Consider the following 15,266-nt stretch of genomic DNA (forward strand, 5'->3'; position numbering starts at 1 on the left):
TGTTTTTTGGATGATACGTATTCCAAAAGAACGACAAAAAGAACTACATACTTAAAAAAGGACTACCAGTTTACTCATTATTCTCAAAGCGCTTGTGTCTCTTGTCTGCTAAAGGGTTAATAGTTTTATGATGTACAGATAAAATGTTACTTTAAAAATCCCCTGTACAGTTAATAAAGGTGACAGTTTGACCCATGAGCATTTCAAAATTCCTAATCGCAGTGGCAGGAAGTCAGAAATAATTCCCCCCGTGCACAATGGATGGAGCGTCACGCTGCAAGGTGTGGATTTACAGTCTAAGTATACGATTTCCATGCCTGAACTCTTCAGACACACCGGTTGGATATATTTAGCGTCTCGAGCTGGTGGTATCCGTGCTCCAAAGGCAGACTGCAATTATTCTCAACCCGGCAAGGGTATGCAGGGGCTGGTCCTACATCAGTCTCGAGAGGACACTGCCTGGTTAAGATTATAACACATAGGTCACAGGTCACGGCTGACTGTCCTGACTTTATGAATGTTGCAAATGGCAAAAGTCGAGAGTAAAAATATATTCAAATATAGTAAAAATATATTCTAATATATGAAGAAAAGTTTTATAATAATAATAATAGTCATAATAATAATAATAATAATAATATATCCCAGTGACTTTCAGCTGAGGACTTTTCACAATTGAAAACAGTTGGATGGATAACAATAACATTCGTTCATTCATTTTCCGTACCGCTTATCCTCACTATCCCAGCTCTCTTTGGGCGAGAGGCGGGGTACACCCAGAACTGGTCGCCAGCCGATTGCAGGGCACATATAAACACAATCAGTCATACTCACATTCATACCTATGGGCAATTTAGAGTCTTCAATTAACCTACCATGCATGTTTTTGAGATGAGGGAGGAAACCGGAGTACCCGGAGAAAAGCCACGCAGGCACGGGGAGAACATGCAAACTGGCAGCAGCCTGTAAAATACTGTAAATTACTCCATTATGTTGCTGTATTCAGTAATCTTAGAAAATACAGTATTTAATTGGATATTAAGTGACAGTATGATAATGGACTAATTTAGTATTTTACAGGATCACTGCTGCCAGTAAAGTACTGTAATTTTTACAATAAGACGTTTTACAGTGTACAGCTCAATTTACACACACTTAAAGGGAGCACCCATAGAGATTCCATTTTATTATCACTCGTGGAGGCAGCATTTCATCATCTTGCTGCTGAATTACACTTGGTCAGTTCTTGTAGCGGTGTGTTGTATGACATCACCACACACCAATACCCCCTGCACGCCCACGTCGACAACTCAGCTGAACATTTGAGTGTGTGCCAGTTTTTGAAAACTAACCCTGGAAACATTGTTAGCTAACACTAATCTATCCTAACACTGCAGCTCCCAGAGACCAAAATCAATTTCCCCCAAACACATATTGCGATAACATTGACGTATACTGTACATAAACTCATGATAAAGACCACAGAGGACATTTTGCAGTTTACCTAACCCTCTCAAAATCAGGAACCATTTTGGCTGCTGACTCGCAGCTTGGTAACATTGCCCTATAAAAGGTGTTTCCCACACTTCCTGTGCACTGAAGCAATACAAACATCATTGAATCGTGTCATGATAATGTGCAACCAAGCTCTTCTCATCAACCGAACCTCACCGAGCCTGTTGTTGAGCTGCTCAAATATCATTATTATGCACACTTCCTGTTGAACGGACACAAGATATGTTGACAAAGGGCAATATTTCTGTTCTCACCCGAGGCTCTTCCCTCTCAGATGTACACTGCATATTTCTGGCTCATTATAAGTATTATATCATGTGCTCGTTCTACAGATGGACCATATAGCGCATCCTGACCAACTGCATCACGGTGTGGTACGGAGCCTGCATCGCATCCTGCCGCAGGTCTATCCATCGCATAGTGAGGGCAGCTGAGAAGATCACCGGAACCTCTCTTCCCTCCCTGCAAGACATTTACAGCAATCGCCTCACCCTCAAAGCCCTCCGCATAGCGGGGGATGCCACTCATCTGTCACACAGCCTCTTCAGTCTGCTGCCAGGAGACTGCGGAGTCTTCGGGCCAGAACTAGCCGACTCAAAGACAGTTTTATTCATCAGGCGGGCAGGAATCTGAATTTTCTGCCCACTCTGCCCCCTCTACCTGTTCTCTGCCTACCTGAAATCTAAACTCTCCCCACATACTTGCACACACACACACACACACACCAGACTCAGGGTCGCACCAGCCACTCTAGCATTATTGGGGTTTTGTCATCTAATTTATATGTCTTATTTGCTTTGGTTCGCTGACCTTGACTATGTTGCGCACGTCACCTGATCTTTGATATTGCACATTCAATTAATACTTTTTATCTGTATATACCATAGTTTTATTGAGCTTTTTATATTGATGTTATTATTTGTACCGTCTTTGTAGCACGGGCCCTTGAGTACCGTAATTTCAAGCCTCTGTATGTGTTATGCATATTGAAGAATTGACAATAAAAGCACCTTAACCTTGACCTTGAACAATTGAGGTGTTGTGTCACTGTCTAAAACAGATAAATAACTGGATGAGCCAAAACCTTCTCAATTCAACCACAACAAAATTAAGATCATTGTTTTTGGCACTAAAGAAAAGAGGAATGCTGTTAGTAAATACCTGGAGTCCGTCTTTATCAAATCAACCTTTAGCAGCTGAAGAACATATCCAGAGTGAAGGCTTGCATGTGCCAAGCAGACCAGCAGAAGCTCATTCATGCTATTATCTCAAGTAGACTTGACTATTGTAATGGTCTTCTGACAGGACTCCCTAAAAAGAGCAGATATATGTGTTCTGACCAGAACAGATAAGTCAGAACATATTACTCCAATTCTAAAGTCTCTACACTGGCTCCCAGTCAGATTTAGAATAAATTTTAAAGTTCTGGTACTGGTCTATAAATCCCGAAATGGTTTAGGTCCTGAATACATGAAAGAAATGCGAATGGTATGTAAACCCAGGGTTCTGAGATCTAAAGACTCAGGTCAAATAGTCAATAGCAAACATGGTGAAGCAGCATTTAGTTCTTATGCTGCACACAAATTGAATAAGTCGCCAACAGAAGTGACGTCAGCCCCAAGTGTGAATGTTTTGAAGTCCAGGTTAAAAAATCTTATTTTTGCTCGTGCTTTTTAAATTATCTTTCTTGCACTGTACGCTGTTTTTATTGTATTTTTATTTTTCTCTGTTTTAAATGTTTTTGTTTTGTTTTTTTAGCAGTTTTTGTTTTCTTTGTCTTTAAAGCACATTAAGTTACCTTGTGTATGAAATGCGATATATAAATACATTTGATTTTGCTTTTCTTTGTAGTACCTTTGCTTCTCTTTCTATCGGACAACCCATAATGGTGTCATAATTGGCGGAAATCACAAGGTATTGTTCCGGCTTCAAGTGACAATGTTGACAGACCAGCACCATCTAGTGGTAAATAACAAATATAAAGCATGTCACGTTAAAAGAACCATTTTTTTTTTTTTTAAATCAAAATTGATATGTTGGTTGTGTTGAATGGCTAAATAAGCGAGCACGTGGGGATTAGGTGTTATTTTCCTCACTGGAAATCTACAGTGACTGAGGTAGGTCAAAGGAAAAACAAGAGAAGGCAAGGTAGCAAGCTTTCTCTCATAAGGTGGTCGACTGCACTCTCTAGTGGTGGCTTACTTAATTTTTGTTTTCGTTTCCACAATGTCTGAGGAATGGCTTTTTTTTCCCTCAAAACTTTATTTCAGCAGGCATTTTACATGTTACGTCAAATAATAATGCATTACTTAAATGCATTCTTCTTACTAAACGATATTGGAAGCACAGCCTAATGTAATAATAGCAATTATGATTCAAGTAATGTATAGACAAACTTTTTTTATTTTGTCTGTGTTGCAGATATGCGTATAATACGTATTTTTCAATATATCTTGGAGTGACCAGGTTGGATATAATTAGAAATATATATTTATATAATCTATTATATATGTTATCAATTTAAAATAATCCAAAAATCCGTTTTAAAAAAACGGGCACAATATATGCTAAAGTGACCAAATTGGATACATGTTACTCTCAAATTATCGGCTTGGCATTACTTGCTTAAGCGTTAACCTTAAATTTTGCTGTTGTTGTTGTTATTTTTTTTTACGCAATGGGGCGGTTTAAACGCTCATCGTCCAATCAGACGTCACAGCAATGTCACATGTTTCTACTAAAACTACTAAACCTCGTTCCATGCAATAGGTGGGGCTACGCAGTCATCCTCCAATCAGACGTCCCAGTAACGTCACATGCTGCTGCTCGACCAATGAGAAGCTTAAAGTAAAAGATTTGCCGCACCCAAATCGGGATGATGGTGGACAGGGAGGAGCCAAACAAGGGGGACGATCAATTTAACGCGAGCTGGTGGCTGAAATTTCACCCTGGTATCGAAAATAGCGGAATTCGCCTGCCTGCCTCGGCTTCGACTGACACTGGTTACATATCATCACCTCGTCTACGAAGGGTAAGCTTCGAAAGAACAAGTTTTTCGTCGTTTTCCCGGCGCAACATGGCTCCTGGCATGTTTTTGTACGTGCGCCGTATGTCTTAAGTGGACGCGAGCAAGCTAACGGTGTTTTGCTAATGTGTCGCTGCTTGATCAATGGCGGCAGCAGGGAAGTGGGTGTGCAAGTTTTTTTTTCCCCCCAAGTCGTTTTACTGTAAAAGTACTGCGGTCACTTTTAGAAGAAGGTGAACGTCGTATTTTGTGTTTTATTCCTTGTTATATTTCGCAAATTTAGGCCTGTGGTGCGTTATTATGCATTTTTAAAAGCTGGTAGGGTCGGTGCCGATAATTTTTTGTTTTCTGCAAGTATTGATCCTATATTTTGATAATTTTTGATGCAAAGGTTTTGTCGTGCATCATTTCATTAAGCACATTTAGTAAATAATCAAGTCTTCTCACTTGTATAATTGGGTGCAATGAGGTTACAAGTGTTTATAACTACTAATTACATTATCAAGTTAATCTTTAATAGACTTGATTTAAAACAGATTGACAGCCAGTGTTTTGCAAGGTCAAGGCACAGTTGGCATGCAATTGTAAAGAGAAGTTGACTACTAAATGATAAAGACCTCCTCAATTCCATCGACACGCCTTCAAAAAGTCTGGGGACACAGAGGCGGCTCTCCTATCCCTGGGGTTGAGGTTACCGAGGTCGTTAAAAAGCTCCTCGGTGGCAGGCCCTCAAGGGTGGATACGATCTGCCTGGAGTTCCTACAGACTCTGGATGTTGTGGGGCTGTCCTGGCTGACACAACATCGTGTGGATGTCGGGGACAGTGCCTCTGGATTGGCAGACTGGGGTGGTGGTGGAAGGGGGACAGGAAGGTGTGTTCGACCTAGAGGGGTATCACACTCCTTAGCTTCCCTGTTAAGATCTATTGAGGGGTTCTGGAAGAGGGTACATTTGGGAAGTCGAATCTCAGATTTGGGAGGAACTGTGTGGTTTCTGTCCTGGCTGTGGAACAGTGGACGAGCTCTACACCCTCAGCGCGGTCTTGAGGGTACACGGGAGTCCGCCCAACCAGTCTTCATGTGTTTTTTGGACTTGGAGAAGGTGTTCGATTGTGTCCTGTGGAGGGTGCTCTGGGAGCATGGGGTACCGAACCCCTTAATATTAATAAGGGCTGTTCGGTCCCTGTACGTCACACTGGGAGGAGGCCCTGAGGACGACCCAGGACACGCCGGAGAAACTATGTCTCCCGGCTGGCCTCCGAATGCCTCGGGATCCCCCCGGAAGAGCTGGACAAAGTGGCTGGGGAGAGAGCAGTCTGGGCTTTCAGCTTGAGCTGCTGCCGCCGCTACTAGACCATGGACAAGCAGAAGAAAATGGATGGATGGATGAAGTAAAACAACTCACATTTGAGGTTGCAGGCCTGAAAACTGTTTGCTAGTCATTAACTGTTATGCTGCCAGCTACATGCCATTTGTGTTAGAATCTACTTAGTCAAATGTAATTTTGTAGGCAAATGATACTGGATTAATTAATCATAGTAATTGGCATACAAGTGTAAAGAGAATACAGTGGTGCCTTCACACGAGTTAAATTTTCTCTGTGACCACGCGCGTAACTTAAAACACTATCTTAAATCATGTTTCCCCATTAAAATGAATGGAAATGTTATTAATGCGTTCCAGGGCCCCCCAAACACAGCAACAAAAAAATTGCAACCGTTTTTTTTTTCCATCATGAAATACAGCGCTCTACAGTGTTTTAATTTATAAAAACATACAGTAATAACATCATTTAATAGAATGTAAAGAATGCATACAGACGTATTGAAAGTAGGTTTAATGATGAAACGGAAGACCGTCTCAACTAAGGTGCAATAATAATAGTAATTTTTTCGAATGACGAATATTTTTCTTTCATAATTTTGTAATTATTTGTGAACATATGCAACAAAAACTATCAATTTCCATTATGTGATACAGGGGACATTATATGACTGTTTATTCAGCATGTTTTTACCGTGTCCCCTCATTCCACCATATGAGTCACTTGGCGCATTACTATAAATGGGAATTATACCAAGTAGAAACCAGACTACAGAAAAGGCAGAATATAATAATAATAATAAAGTAGAACATGGTCCACTCGGACTCAATGTCCCCTGCCTACCCCGAGACGTGGGTGAAGTTCTGCCGGGGGTGGGAGTTGAAACTCCTTCTGACAAGGGATTCTGCCAGACGTTCCCAGCAGGCCCTCACAATACGTTTGGGCCTGCCACGTCGGCCCGGCATCTTCCCCCAACATCGGAGCCAACTCACCACCAGGTGGTTATCAGTTGACAGCTCCGCCCCTCTCTTCACCCGAGTGTCCAAGACATGCGGCCGCAAGTCCGATGACACGACCACAAAGTCGATCATCGAACTGCAACCTAGGGTGTCCTGGTGCCAAGTGCACGTGTGGACACCCTTATGCTTGAACATGGTGTTCGTTATGGACAATCAAGTCCAATAACAGAACACCGCTCGGGTTCTGATCGGGGGGGTCGTTCCTCCAATCACGCCCTTCCAGGTCTCACTGTCATTGCCCACGTAAGCATTGAAGTCCCCCAGCAGAACGATGGAGTCCCCAGTGGGAGCGCTCTCCAACACCCCCTCCAAGGACTCCAAAAAGGGTGGGTACTCTGAACTGCTGTTTAGTGCATAGGCACAAAAAACAGTCTCCCCACCTGAAGGCGGAGGGAGGCTACCCTCTCGTCCACCGGGCTGAACCCCAACGTACAGGCACAAAGCCGGGGGGCAATAAGTATACCCACACCTGCTTGGCGCCTCTCACCGTGGGCAACTCCAGAGTGAAAGAGAGTCAAACCCCTCTCGGGAGGACTGGTACCAAAGCCCAAGCTGTGTGTGGAGGCGAGTCCGACTATATCTAGTCGGAACTTCTCGACCTCACACACCAGCTCGGGCTCCTTACCTGCCAGAGCGGTGACATTCCATGTCCCTAGAGCCAGCTTCTGTGCCCGGCCGGGCCCCATGGGTGCAGGCCCGGCCACCAGGCGCTCGCCTTCTTGCCCCACCACCAGGTTTGGCTCCAGTGGGGGGCCCCGGTGACCCGCGTCCGGGCAACGGAAAACGAAGTCCATTGTCGTCATCATTAGGGGTCTTTGAGCCGTGCTTTGTCTGGTCCCTCACCTAGGACCTGTTTGTCATGGGTGACCCTGCCAGGGGCATAAAGCCTGTATAGACCCTGAAAAAAACACACCTGTGTATGACTATTGCAAAAAATTGTGTTTTCCCTATTTTCCCCTGACATTTTTCATACAGTGTAGGTAATGTGACTTTGGAGAAATAATTGTAGGGGGATATCACATACTTCTTGTCCAGTACTTGGACTATTTTTCTGCCATTTTGTTTAGATGGTTGAACCAGATTAGTTGTGTTACACTGCGGGACAGACAAATCTGCTGCACTCTTTATAGTACATACTGTATTACTTCCTGTTTAACGTCGCTTGCCTTGAATCGGAACATGTCCAGACAATGGATGTCGATCCCTTTCAAGGCACTGGCTCCTCACCATGATTATCATCATCTCCAATGTTTGCTGTACTTTCTTGGCATGACTCGCTCTTCTTAGTCCACCGAGTAACTGAGGCTCCTGCTGTAGGGTGTGCTTGGCGCCGTGCACTTGTTATTTGGGCAGCTTAATGAAGCCTTAAGGCCTCTTTATACTTACGCGGTCGCGCGGCCGACGTGACCGACTAATTGGCCCGCGCGGCCCCTCTGCTTAGCGTGACGTGCACACAGCAAAGATTGTTGCTGCGCGTCGAACACCGCGGAGGTCATCTCGTGATTGGGCCGTTTTAGTCACATGCTGTGATGACATACTCAGCGTGCTCCTTGGTTCAACATACCATCTACGCCGCCGCCTTCCCGATCGATTTTCCAGCATAATTAAACGTATCATCTGGCCATCTAGGTCCATTTGTTCTATCAGACACTGTACCATGGTCACCATTGTTGTTGCTTTGTTCCTTGTTGCGGAAAGGTAAGTAAAAACGGTTACCGGAAATGGCCCAAAAATGCAGAGGAAACTCCACCCTGTGGCCTCCTAGCCAATACCAGCCGTAGCGACACCCCCGACTTGGAGGTGAACTGCAGTACATTTTCAAAACTTCGCGCGTGGGTTGCGCTTGAGTATAAAGGCAAACTACACGCGGGACAGCCGCAGTGACGTCAGCGCGGTCACCGTCCGCGCGAGTATAAAGAAGAACCATGTGCTTCAGAGTCCGCATTTTAAATGTAAGAGAAAGAATTGCATACAATAAGGTTAATTTAACTGTGGCAACCAAAATCGTGATCACGTATAAAATTCGATTAATTGTGCAGGCGTACATGCACTGCTAAAATTACAAAACAACTCACCATTTTAAGTCTCATAGTGGGAAAGGGTTTGCTCTATACTAGTTTTTAGCTGTTACGTAAACATAAGCAGCTACATGCCGTTTATTTTTGCATCTACTTGGTAAAAATAAATGTGTGTAGGTATTTGAATGCACTTTATGGTTATCAATCATAATTTGCAAACAAGTGTAAATAGAAGTGAACCACTATATGATAAATACAACCCAGATTAAGTAAAACGGTGCACCATTTTAAGTTGTGGGACAGGAAATGTTTTTTCTCCATCGGAGTCATTAGCCAATTAATTTACTAGCTACATGCTATTTACGTTCGTGTCTACTTGGTAAAAAGTATTTGTAGATGATTTCCATGCATAATAAATAAGACTAGGCTGTTGCAGGATTGGAAGTGTTTCGCTTCGTGCCAGTCATTAGCCGTTGCGCTTCCAGCTATTTGCGTTGGCATCTACTTGCTACTTCTGCACTTGATATTGAATTGTATCATTCCTATTGTACTGAGCCGTCAGACACTTTTACACATCACAGTACGATTACAAATTCCATGTTTATCATCACACTTGTTTTTGCAAAGCCCTGTTCGGCCCCTCCTCATGCACAGGACTTAGTCACTCTGGCTGTGTGTTGCCACCACTACAGGCACTACACACATCACTTATGCATGGCTGTTAGTGTGTGTGTGTGTGTGTGTGTGTGTGTGTTTACTCTACTCCTACTCTTTCCACACCCTTTACTGCAGTGCAGTTCAAAATTTGGTCCTTGTTTCTGTTCATCCATCCATTTTTCCATCTATAGCGTTTTTACTCATTACGGTTGCTGGCGAGCTAGAGGATCCCAACTTTGGGCGAAAGGCACCCTGACTGCTTGCCAGCCAGTCATATGGCACATATTGACAGGCAAGCATGCACACCTATGGACAATTTAGTCTTTAGTGAACCTAACATGCATGTTTTTAGAGTGTGGGAGGAAGCCAGAGGGCTCAGAGAGAACCCCCGCAAGCATGGGGCAAACATGCAAACTCCACTTCTTAGCTAGCTGAGTTTCAAACCCAGAAACTCAGAACTGTGTGGCAGATGTGCTTTACTACTCATCCCCATGCTGCTTGTACTTGCTTTTCTAGTGTCTATTTGACTCCTTCCTTCCTTTTTGTGATTACTTGGTAGGCTTCTTTTTTTAATGAATTTGAATGCAGACCATTTTTTGAAAACGTTCCCATTGGAAATAATAGAAGGTCGGAATAATGTATGGTAATGGATGGATGGTAGAAATAATGTGTTCCAGAGTAAAACTGGTGCTGTCTTAAAATATTTGATAAATATACAGATAATTTTAAAGTAACAGTTGAAAAGTTCCAAATTTTTTAAGGGGAAATTGAATGCACTGTGCATTCTCCATTTTTGTCAGATTTATTTTCCATAGGATATAATGGAAATTGAATTAATCAGTCCCTGAGTCAAACTGGCACCATCTTAAAATGGTTAATAACTGTGCAGTCAAGTTTCAAGTCTTAGTGTTGAGCGAAGCCACCAGACGTGCGTCATTAGTGGATGCGCGATCGCGCTGGCCCCGTCGAATGAAGGAGGGCCGTTGTGTGAATTAATGTAAACTCCATTTGTGGATTATCTAATTTATCTTCCAGTGTGCGAACGTTGGAAAGGAAAATGCATAGGAGTGGCATTCTGCAGTTGTTAGCTTTTACCTTGGCTGTTAGCCCACCACGACTACCATGGTACTGCATGCGGCCAAAGGCGGTGCGGTGGACGACTGGTTAGAGCGTCAGCCTCACAGTTCTGAGGACCAGGGTTCAATCCCCGGCCCCGCCTGTGGGGAGTCTGCATGTTCTCCCCGTGCCTGCGTGGGTTTTCTCCGGGCACTCCGGTTTCTTCCCACATCCCAAAACCATGCATGAATTGGTGACTCTAAATTGCCCGTAGGTGTGAATGTGAGTGCGAATGGTGTTTTGTTTGTATGTGCCCTGCGATTGGCTGGCAACCAGTTCAGGGTGTACCCCGCCTCCTGCCTGATGATAGCTGGGATAGGCTCTAGCACGCCCGCGACCCTAGTGAGGAGAAGCGGTTCAGAAAATGGACGGACGGACGGACGGATGGATGACTATTTTTGGTGTCGTAAGCGAAGAATTGTGGTCAAAATATTCCTGACTGCCTGGCTGGCTGCTGGCAACCAGCGTACCACAGAATGAGACTGCACTTATCGGTCCAGTTTTTATTATTATTATTATTTTTTTTAAATTAGACTTAGTGGTGTGACTTCATTGTTTCCAGTAGTGTCCCGATAATTATTGATCCGATAGTTATCGTGCATTTCTAGTTGGCCGTCTACATCTTTACTCAGTGCACTTTCAGTGCAAGGAGACTAGTACTTTTAAGTCATTGTTTAGTTTTAGTTCAGTTTATTTTAGTGTTTCTGGCAACGGCATACAGACCAAAATTGCATTGATAATTCAGCGTAGCACTCCTTTTCACTCAGTGCCACCTCTTGTCAAACAACGTAAGCAGATGAACACAAATGTATGACACCTGCTCAAGGTCCCTTGAGCTGTTTTTCTTCATGTTTTGGAGCGAGCCTGTACAGTCCCACCCATGTCAGGTCGTAAACTACAGTGATTTGCAGGCTGGTGCATCAGTGGCAGCTTTCCACCACACCCTCACTTCCGTTCAGTGTCCATTCCAGTTGAGAGTGCCTATTTTCCTTATTTCCCTCCTATAAATGCATGTTTAGTGATACAGTTTAGCCGTGTGTCTTTTTGCACAGACTGTACTGCTGTGATCTTAGCCCACAGCCGCTCTTACATAACAGTAATCTTCACAAGACTGGCCTGTTTCCACGGCAACATGTTGTGTCTCCATAGATATGAAACTCTCAAACAGGACTGGTGATCCGCCAAGCCCTGCCTCCCTGCATCCACGTTTCTGAGGTGAGATGAGTAGTTGTGAGAAGGCAGGCAGGAGAAATCTTCTGACAGTATAGTTGCTAACGGTTACATTTGGGAATTGTGTACCTCTTTACTGTACTATAAGGTAACAGTGTGCTATTCCTTCAGTGCGACACTAGCTCCTTTTAGATTTTATTACCTTTTGCTCTTATACAAGTGTAAAAAGAAGTGAACTACTAAAGTGGAGATTGGGGCTCGAGTCACTTCACTTGACTAAGTCACCAATTAGGACTTCGGACTTGCTTGCCTAAAATTTATGAAGGACATGACTTGGAGTTGAACTTCATGATTTGTCAAGTCTTGCCTGTTAAATTTGAAAATCTGCATTATCATGGTAGCTTGGAATTTGTTTAGTTTTTTAAAGTAATTTTTTCTTTAATGTGTGCAAACCTGGCAACCTATCAGTATGATATGCAGTGCAGAGGCCACCTGATGAAGAAAGTATCATGGATGGAGCTTCAAAGATTAAGTTTGGATTCAAGGATTATGCTTTCAAAAAAAGCACGGAAAAGAACAGTAATCTGCAAGTTTTGCAACTCAAGAGATCAGAGACACAACAACTTTGACATCTAACATTATCCATCACTATGAATCCCACAAAGACAGCTAAACTATGTTAACTTCCTAGTTAAGCTAACAGATAGCTGGTCAAACATTACCGGTATCCAAACTTCATGTCACATTTTAATTGAGAAGGCAATAACATAACGGACAATACAAGTTTGGGACCATGAAAACGATGTGATTGTTTGATGTATGTTAGCTAACTAATGCAAGTACAGACACTCAATGCAAAGTGGCTGATGTGCAAATATATGTTGTGACTATGCAAATTAGTATTACATTGTATGATTTATGGGTTGCTTAACCCAAGGTTAAGACCTACTGTAATTTCTCATGTATAATGTGCATTTTGGCCCCAAAAAAGATTGTCAAAAGTCAAGTGCGCATTATACGTAGGTATAAGAAAAATGTAAAAATTCTTTCACATTTTATAAAGGTATACCGCCACCTGGGGGTTATGAAAAAGGTGTACACTTTCATTCCAATAAGACACCACCATCTAGAGGTTATGAAAAAGATGTAGCCTACACTTTCATTCCAATATCACAGGGGTACGTATGACTGCTGATATATATATTTCTGCTCATAAGTTTACATACCTTGGCAGAATTTTTGAAATATTGTTTTTTAAAATATGACTGATGACTGAACAACAACCATCATTATTTTCTTTATGGTTTTTTTTTAAAATGATTGTGCTTTTCTGAAATGCTAGAAAGTTTAATTTGAATACCATGAAAATAAAATTAAACGTGTTTCCCCTGGTCCTTCATGTTTTGTTTAAAGAATTGTACACATTTTACAAATTCTGCCCGGGTAATCAAACATATGAGCGTAACTGTGTGTTTTCGCACTTACTAAATAAAAGCAGGGCTGTGAATTTCAAAATAAGAGCAGTTACATAAAAAGGAAGTATTGAGTTTTTAAAGAAAATGCTTATGAATAATTCTTTGAAAAAACAAATAAAATACAGATAATACTTAAGTTTTTGATCATATGAGTGGAAGCAAGTTGATGGTGCGTGTTATACATGGGAAGAAGGGTTTTCCAAAATTTTTAGGTCAACTTTGTATTATACCTGGTCACTTATTTTATGAGAAATTATGGTATTACTCCCTACTCTGCTGTAAAGTAAGAGCAGAAATGGTGTACTCACACTTTGTCATGAGGTAGACATTTTACAGTCTACATGCTGACAGACTTGGACCAGAAATTTGCCCTGTTGTGTTTTTTATTTATAAAAAAAAAAAAAAAAAAAAAAAAAAAGCTTCCATAAAGACAATAAAAGCATTTTCACCCGTAGAGGCATCATTTCATCCACTCTACTGTTTGTATGTTACACATTGACACAACATAACTACATTTCATATCCACTGCCACTATGTTGGCAACTTCACCAAGCAATAAACTATGTGCTGTTTATCAGAAGCTAAAGCTGCTAGACTACAGACAATCAAAACATTCTTTTTGTTGAGGCCGCAGTTTATACACTGCTGTGTGTGTGTGTGTGTCTGTGTGTGTGGGGCAGGCACATGGACACATCACCTCACACAAAAAAAAAACCCTCTGCCAATGCGCCAATAACGTCATAAAACAATCAAATATTTGCCACTTATCAGAAGCTTACGCTGTCAGCTAATGGTAATCTGTGCATCCAGCAGAACTAGCACAGCTCTGCTAACTTTTTGACTTTGGCATGATGACAAGGGTGTCACACCCGTGGGTTATTTGGGTGTTTCTGCATCATAGTGCCTGTCCAAGACAGTGTTTCAGTCAGGGAAGTCTAGTGGTTGTTGCTTGAAAATGACTCTGGATCTGGTTAGCGGCTCATGCCATGGGTGGAAAAATTCACAGTTGGGTTGGTACCATGTAAATCAAGTGCAGAAGGGCTTGCTCACAAAAACAGAAATACTGTATATAGATAAAACATTTACTTGGTTGTTTAATTTCACACTTGATGGGTGAACAGGCACTAGAGAGACTCAACGTTTGTATGTGACCTTTAAAAAGTCATTTTTTTCAAAATATGTCCCCTTTAACTATGCTTGGTAGAAACTGGGCTTAGGATGCTAAAGTAGATACATTAAATGTAAGTGTCCAGACAAGTGCTGAAATCTAATAAGTGAGTCAGGGCAGAGAATTTAATTGTTTTGGTTCAGTGTAGTGTTGCCATGGTATTTTTGGCTGAACATTTTGTATTATTGATTCCCCACTGTGGGACAGAGCTCATTAGCCTTGCACCCTTGCACTCGCACAAGTTAGCTACAGTCATCGGTTTAATCGTCTGCTAGCTTGTGTCACTATCTCATTTAAGCAAACCACAATGTTCCTTCCATTTTTGTTCGTTTTATTTGCCTTGTCGTGATTCTGGGTAACACAAAAGTGGAAATCAATGGCAACCTCTCAGGGTAGTCACATGACAGGAAGTAGCAATTTCATCTGATGACAGGCGATGCTGACTTGCTCGTGTATGTTGTTCCGTCAGCATTTTACTGTACTTACCTTGGTCCCATCTTTATTTTGCACATCTGAGGACTATAGATGAGATTAAAGCATATGTTACTAGATGGACACGCCATCATACAAGTACCACTGTCAAATAAAACTATAATAATAATTACAGATACCGCAATTGCGGCCTTATGTGCCTCATGGCACTGAGAGCTCTTTAAAAAAAAAAAAAATTTAAAATGTGCCATTTATTGGCAAGCTACTCTGGTCATTTTCATGCTAGTCTTAAGCCAGCTACTGCTAGTTAAGTTAGGATCTGCTTGCTAAAATTTTTTTTTTTTGTTC

General features: G+C 42.1%; 1 protein-coding gene across 26 annotated transcripts in view; it reads left to right on the top strand.

Moving 5' to 3' along the window:
- Positions 1–4,401: 4,401 nt before the first annotated feature.
- The window catches only part of add1 (adducin 1 (alpha)), a 41,236-nt gene continuing 30,371 nt past the window's right edge, over positions 4,402–15,266 (top strand). For 25 of the 26 annotated variants that reach the window (XR_009792026.1, XR_009792029.1, XR_009792027.1 and 22 more), the window contains exon 1: positions 4,402–4,546. The gene's annotated coding sequence lies outside the window, so the exon portion shown is untranslated. Of the gene's footprint in view, positions 4,547–11,833; positions 11,889–15,266 lie in introns of those variants that run through there. The other variant, XM_061799145.1, reaches the window with a different exon arrangement.

Source organism: Phyllopteryx taeniolatus, chromosome 15, assembly GCF_024500385.1.
Source record: "Phyllopteryx taeniolatus isolate TA_2022b chromosome 15, UOR_Ptae_1.2, whole genome shotgun sequence".
In the NCBI taxonomy this organism is placed as follows: Eukaryota; Metazoa; Chordata; class Actinopteri; order Syngnathiformes; family Syngnathidae; genus Phyllopteryx; species Phyllopteryx taeniolatus.